The sequence below is a fragment of the Petaurus breviceps genome, unplaced genomic scaffold, assembly GCF_028583685.1.
Source record: "Petaurus breviceps papuanus isolate PSGF00001 unplaced genomic scaffold, PetGlider_PUasm1.0 175, whole genome shotgun sequence".
Classification (NCBI taxonomy): Eukaryota; Metazoa; Chordata; class Mammalia; order Diprotodontia; family Petauridae; genus Petaurus; species Petaurus breviceps.
Window position 1 is genome coordinate 5,727,864 of NW_027185764.1, and position 7,691 is coordinate 5,735,554.

A 7,691-nucleotide genomic window follows, 5' to 3' on the forward strand; every position below is an offset into this window, starting at 1 on the left:
CCTAATACATTTGTGAAGTGAAAATATGTATCAGTTAATGAGTTCAATCAATGAGAAGTGTACATGTCCTGTGGGGCTTGCATAAAACCAGTGAGTTCCTTTGGAATCAGAGATTCTAGCATCTAGGATTCCATTAGTGGAAGCCTCTAGTCAGCCCCTGAGAAAGAAATGTTTGGGGGAGAGGAGAGTGCCTCACCTTCCACCTTAGCCTTTGTTTCCTCCCACTATCCCCCACTTGACCAAAGTGAACTCTAGAGAATCAAAAGCTTTCAGCTTTTCCATCAGCATCCTATCAATGTCCTCAGACAGCAGCATCTGCATCAGGAGACAAATAACAATTAGATATAATGAAGAAAGGCAAATTCAATCCTTTACAAAGAGACTTCAGCCATGCCAATTATCTAAATGGAAGCAGGTTATTCTATTCCTACTTATCTACTCCCAAAAGAACCTGAAATTCATACCAGATCATATAACTGATGGGGTCATAATAAAGCTGCCCCCAGCCCCAATATTCTAACTTCTTTATGGACCCCGCTCAACAGCAGGCATATCCTGATTTGGTTGGTTGTTGTTCTTGGTTCCCAAAGAGGACCAAAAAATGACATCACTATGCTAACATCAAGTTTCAGTGTGTCTGACTATGGCTGATCAGACCAACATGAGCCGGGAATGCTCCACCATAGGTTGGGCACAAATAGTCCATGTGAACATTTGGGGTGGATTCTCTAAATTTGTGCATCTCACGTTTCTTTTGAGCTACTTCAATTCTGCTTTGCTCATAGAGCACAGCACCTTCTCTGATGAGAGCACCATGCTGAGCAGTCCTGTGTCAGTGTCTCCCATGTCACACAATCAATCCCAAAGTTATTGAGAGAGACCTTGAGAGTGTCCTTGTATCTCTTCTTCTGACCACCATGCAAACACTTGCCCCACGTGAGTTCTCCATGAAATTGCCTTTTTGGCAAGCGTATGTTTTGCATTCAAACCACTTGGTCAGCCCATTGGAGTTGCGCTCTCTGAAGCACAGTTTGAATGCTTCACAGTTTAGTTGAGTAAGGACCTCAGTGATTGGTGCCTTATCCTGCCAAGTGATATTCAGAATCTTTCTAAGACAATTCAAATGGAAGCAATTCAGTTTCCTGGCATGGCACTGGTAGGCTGTCCAGATTCATAGGTATGCACAATGCATACAACACTGGTCATTGTCAGTTGGGGAGCAGCAACTGACAATGACCAGTGTGGCACAGCAACAAAACATTAAATCTGGGAAAGCCCAGGTCCAGGGCATCTAAGGTTTCTAATGCTCCATCCTGAGATGCCAGAGAGGACCATGAAGAATCAGTACTCAGAACCTCAAAGATCAGGGGAGAAGGGGGCAGCCTTTGGGGGTGGAAGGCAGGACAAGAACCCATTTTTTTTAAGTGCACAGAAAAAATTCAGAAGGAAGCACAGACAACAAATCATCTTTAAAAGTAATGTATGGAAATGATATGATGCTGTGTTAAAGCCAGTGGTATGAAATGGAGCTTTGTGGTTTCTCACACTATTTTTTGTTATGTTGTACATATGGGGCTTGGGGGGGAATGTTTAAGTTCTAAATTTTTCAAAATTATTTTGAGAAGACCATGCATAAGGAGAGGAAACATCACGAGTAGTGATCCATAAAGAGGAAGAAAGGACTTCCAGCAATCAGGAGCTATGAATGAACTCTTTGCAACATATGCTGTCTCTAAACTTGATCCCACTCTCCTGGGGACTCAGTACGTAGCTGTGGGGGGATTGTGTGTGATAGACTTTTGGGGGTATGTTTTTTATCAGATTTTCTTACTGTACCATCTTTAAGTCTAGCTGACTAATTGATATCAACAATAATCACAGGAACAACCCCCCCCCCCAGTGGGGGTACATGAATCATCACATTAGAAAACCACCCCTAAGGTCCTTAGGGTTAATTCTAGAATCCTGAAAGGCTGTACATAGTAGCTGCCTTCTGGGGAACTCAGCATGCCAGACTGGACAATTAGGGATCGGGAGAACTGTCCCAGAGCACATGCTGGGCAATGACCTTCTGATAATCTCTGTCATGAAGGAAGGCTCTACCTGCCCCTGAAGAGCATTTGTTAAAGCCTAGAGCTATGGCTCAGGCTACCACTGCAGCAGTTGCAGCAGTCATTCCCCACTACCTTCTTACAGAGTGACAGGCAAATCAAAAAACTTTTTCAACAACTCTGCTTTGTCCTGCACAAAAAAAACCTGCATGCCCACTTTCCCTGTTCAAATTTCCACAACCATGAAAAACCAAATGGATGAAGAATGACTTTTGTTCAGCTTGTGATGTGTAGCTGTATAGGTATTTCATTAAGTTAGTCCATAATTTTATAGAGAGGTATGTTGTTATTCAGTCATGTCCAAGACTTCATGACCCCACTTGGGGTTTTCTTGGCAAAGACACTGGAGTGGTTTGCCATTTCCTTCTCCAGCTTCTTTTACAGATTAGGAAACTGAAGTAAACAGGGTTAAATGACTTGCCCAGGGCCACATAGCTAGTGTCTGAGGTCTGATTTGAACTCAGAAAGAGGGGGTCTTCCTGACTCCAGGTCCACTGCGCCACCTAGCTGTCCATAGACAGAGATACATTTGGAAAATTGTACCATAATTTCCAAGATTTCAAAGTACTCCATGATGTAAAAACCCATTTTAAAAAATACCAATTTTCTGGGGGCGGCTAGGTGGCACAGTGAATAGAGCACCAGCCCTGGAGTCAGGAGGACCTGAGTTCAAATCTGGCTTCAAGACACAACACAAAATTAACCATGTGACCTTGGGCAAGTCACTTAACCCCCAATTGCCCTCCAAAAAGCAAAAAAAAAAAATAACAAACCAATATTCTCACAGTTTTGCTATGTGAGTATGAATCACAGAATTCTATGACCAAAATTACCAGTGTCCCAAAGACTGATTAAAAGATGTAAGTTGTAAATAGGAAATGACATATCATCATTAATGATTTGTGCTCAAAATACCTAACAAATGGGAAATAAGTAAAGAAATGATGGCATAAAGGCGTTATAAATCCCTCAAAGAGTTACAAATGTGAAGAACTCAAAGAAACATAAGAATACTCGTATGACATGAGAAAGCAGAGCAGAAAATGAGACACAACCACTATAAATGCAGTGAACATTTTTTGGTTTGTTTTTTGCCTTTTGGAGGGCAATTGGGGTTAAGTGACTTGCCCAAGGTCACATGGTTAGTTTCTGTGTTAAATGTCTGAGGCCACATTTGAACTCAGGTCCTCTTGACTCCAGGGCCGGTGCTCTATTCACTGCACCACCTAGCCACCCCTGAAGTTAACATTGACATTACTAAACTGTTCCTGCCCTTTTCACCAGTGATACCACTACAAGGCCTATACTCAAAGATACCAGAAAAAGAGGAAAGGAATCCATACGTGCAAAAAATATTGGTAGGAGCCCTTTTTGTAGTGATTCAGAACTGGAAACTAAAGGAGCGTCTGCCAGCTGGGACATGGCTGAACAAATTAAGGCATAAAAATATAATATTACTAATTCTCTAATAAACAAAATTTGGGAAGGCTTGTATAAACTAATGCAGAATTCATGCAGTGAGAAGATGAAGAATGCTGCCCACTTGCTGATGGAGATGTTCTGCACTCAAGATAGGGAATGAGACACACGTTCTTGGACAAGGTCAGTTTGAGCTGAAGTATCAAGAAACTGGTCAGGATCACAGAAGACACTCCTCTTCCTGAGTTCAAATTCCACCTCAGATATTTACTAGCTGTGCCTCAGTTTCCTCATCTGTAAAATGAGCTGGAGAAGGAAATGGCTATTGGGGTGGGGAACTTGTGGCCTCAAGGCCATGTGTAGTCTTCTAGGTCTTTGTGTGTGGCTTTTTGAGTGAATCCAAGTTTTATAGAACAAATCCTTTTATTAAGGGGATTTGTTCTGTGAAGTTTCTTTCTGTCAAAGGGCTGCACTTGAGGACCTAGAGGGCTACATGTGGGCTTGCAGGTTCCCTACCCCTGGAACCATTCCAGTAGCCTTGCCAAATGGGGTCAGGAAAAATCAGACAAGACTGAACAAAGGACTTCTTTTAAGCATTTTCTGATGAAAAGATCAGAGTTGAGTAGAAACTTTGAAATGCAAATGCCAGTCCAAAGAAATCTAAAAAAGTAAATTTATTTGAACAATTTGAAGAAGTTGTGTGATGTTGTGCTAACATTCTAACAGGAGCAGGGAGGTGTTCCTTCAGTAAGGAAATACAAGTGTCCCTTCAGAATCCTATCATCTTTGAAAAGCATTAAGGATTTAAAAACAAAGAAAAATTCATTCTCTTCTGAGGGAGAGACAGAATGAGGGAGAGAAAGGTAAAAGAAAGAATACATTCTTGTAGAAGGGAAGAAAGGGGTGGAACTTGCTATTTCTCATAATTTGAATATATGAGAAAAAGAAAATACAAATATTGAGCAAGGAGTGATGGCTGAGGCATCGGACAAATCTTATCTTAATGGGGCAAAGGAGTATTGAAGATTTTGAAACACCCTATTACAATAATTAGCTCACACCTAGCACCCAGCATCGGAAGGCATGGCTGCCTAGCAACTGTCTCCATAGGAACCACAGACTCATGTCTCTCACCATCTGATTCTGCTCTAGCCACCAACCCACATTGTCATAGCAACGGAAGTCCTTTGCCTCATCTTGAAGCGGCAGAGATTTCGAATATTGATTCTAGCAACAACCTGTAGGGTGAACTGAGATGAGGGGTGACAATTTCCAAGAGACAAGAGCTGGGGAAGGGGGTGAAGAAGGTGGAGAAAGTTGACCAAAATACTGAATTAATGGCCCGATGCAACCACTGTACTTTAAGCCAAGAAATACCAAGAAGAAGGGGGGCAGCTAGGTGGTGAAGTGAGTAGAGTGCTGGCCTTGGAGTTAGGAGGACCTGAGTTCTGATCTGCCTGAGACACTTAATAGGAACACACAAAAACTAGCCCTGTGACCTTGGGCAAGTTACTTAACCCCAATTGCCCTCCAACAAAGCAAAAAAAAAAAAAAAAGAAATACCAAGAAGGGCAATGGTAGTTTTGTGAAATTGGCAGGTTCTATAACAAATATTGCAGTCATTGAGTTTTTACTGGACAAATCAAAGGAAAAAGCTGTTGGGCAGGCAGCATCTCACATTAAGAGCATCAAGAGTGTGGCAGAGCTCAAGTTCTCTGATGATCCATCCTGGAGTGGCGACAGCAGACAGACAAAAGGTGATACATAAGGTGACCTCCAGCGTGCAGTGGAGACGAGTGGTCGGCGTGGGTCTTGTTTCTTGGTTGTGTATTTTCTGAATGAGAAATGAAAAAAATTAAAGCTGAAGTTTGTCACAGGTGTGGTATCCTTTTTCAGGATAATGATGTCATTGTGCTTGTGTTGTGTTTGTCCATTCTGGAAGAGGAAATGGTGACTCGACTAGCAGTTGACTTTCATTTGAGGGAGGGAGGGCTCATACAATGATGGCCCAGCATACAATGGGAGACCCTGGCCCTTTTAGATTAAGGCTTTTTCAGGTTCTCACTTTGAGTGAGTTAACACCCATTCAATGAGTAGGCCTCTTTAAGAAGTGAGTCTAGGGGGACAGCTAGGTGGTGAAGTGAATGGAGCACTGGCCCTGGAGTCAGGAGGACCTGGGTTCAAATGTGGCCTCAGACACTTAACACTTAATAGCTGTGTGACCTGGGGCAAGTCACTTAACCTCAATTGCTCTGCCTTCCCCCCCTCCAAAAAACACTAGCTGTGTGACCTTGGGCAAGTCACTTAACCCCAATTGCCCTGCCTTCCCCCCTCCACAAAAAGCAAAAAAAAAAAAAGGGAGTTTAGGAATGTTCCCTCCCCCTTTTTAATTAATTTGTTTATTTACATTTAGTTTACTGGGATGGCCCCTTTAATTTTTTTTTTAAAAGAACAAACTGGGTGGGGAAGCCCTTCAGGGCTGTTGGTAAAAAGAGTTATTATTGACATTAAACTCAGCCTGGAGGACCCAAAATATAGCCTTTAAGTGGAGCTTGGGCAGGGACCTATTGTGGTTCAATTTATGAATTCCAGAGTGAAATGGGTTTAAGGTTTGGTCTTTGAGAAAAGAGAGAAAAAAAGGAGGGAAGACAGGAAGGAATCTAGCCAGTAAAACCCAAGTTAACTGGACAGCTTTCAGCCATCAATTTTACCTTCCTTTGGAGAGGGAGAGGACATGGATTTGAGTTACTCAATTGACTGGGTCCCCATTCAAGGCAGTTTGGACTACTCACAAGTTGTATCTGTCCTTCATTTTTGAAAAGGACCATAGCATCAGGGAAATGATGACATGATTTGCAGTTGACTTTGATGTGAGGGAGGGCTGTGCAAGGTCACCAGCCTCACTTTCTCCTCCAGAACCATCTGAGTCCAGTGACCAGGATGACTGGACATGACCCAGGATGCAACGGGAGACTCAGGCCCTTATAGGCTAAGGCCTTTTCAGGTTCTCACTTAGGGTAAGGTAATGCCCATTCAGTGAATAGGCCTCTTCAAGAAATGAGTCAAGGGATGGTCCCTTTAATAAGAAAAAAAAAAATCTGGGAGGGATAGACCCCCAAGGTTGCTGGTCAAAAGAGAAACAGTTAGCATTGACATTCATTCTGAGCCAGGAGGACCCAAAATATAGATAGCCATTAAGTGGAGCTTGGGCAGGGACCTATTGTGGTCCAATCTGTGAGCTCCAGAGTGAAATGGGTTTAAGATTTGGTCTTTGAGGAAAGAAAGGGGGTGGGGAGAGAGGGGGAGACATTGAGCTTAGTGGTGATAAAGAGGATCTGCATGCAGCTAGGTGGCACAGTGGAATCCTGGGCCTGGAGTTTGTGAAAAACCTGTGCTCAAAATAGGCCTTGGACACCAGCTGTGTGACCCTGGGCAAGTCATTTAACCCTGTTTACTTCAGTTTCCTAATCTGTAAAAGGAGCTGGAGAAGGAAATGGCAAACCATTCCAGTATCCTTGCCAAGAAAACCCCAAATGGGGTCACGTAGAATTGGACAGGCCTGAACAATAACAGGATGTTTTAAGGAAGAGAATGGAAGACAGATGACTCAATGAAACCAGGAAAGAAATCCAAGGCAATAGAATGAGCTTCCAAGCCAGATGTCACTGAAGAATTCACAGGGCCATCAAAGGTTAAGGGTGGAAAATGGGAAGAAACAAGCCTTGATTCTAGAGAGAAGAAACAGCTCTACTTAGAAAAGTACAGGAAAAAAACAGAAATTCTTCAGGAGAAGTCAGTAAGGCTTCTTCTGGAACCACCAAGAAATCTACAGCAGACAGTGAAGCAGCAGAACTCTACCAATATATATTTTTTACAACATAGCTGAGCCAAATGCTCTGAGGAGTCCCCTAGTTGGGTTACTCACATATCATATTGCTACTAAAATACTCTTTTGTATGATTGCAGCTTCTCTTCCCCAAGGAAAAGTAGTTTTCATGTAGACTAGTCATTGCAATCTAATATTATCTAATTTGTTATATTCTGAAAAGTGTTTATAAACTTGTCCTTGACTGTGTGAAGTATAATAGTTGTAATTATTAATGTAGGAAAGACAGCAGATGCTAAGATAATTAAGAAATTCAGGATTTCTAAGAACCTATC

At 42.4% G+C, this 7,691-nt stretch overlaps 1 pseudogene; it reads left to right on the forward strand.

Moving 5' to 3' along the window:
* The first annotated feature begins 643 nt into the window (after positions 1 to 643).
* Positions 644 to 7,473, forward strand: LOC138158987 (replication termination factor 2-like; annotated as a pseudogene).
* Positions 7,474 to 7,691: the final 218 nt, after the last annotated feature.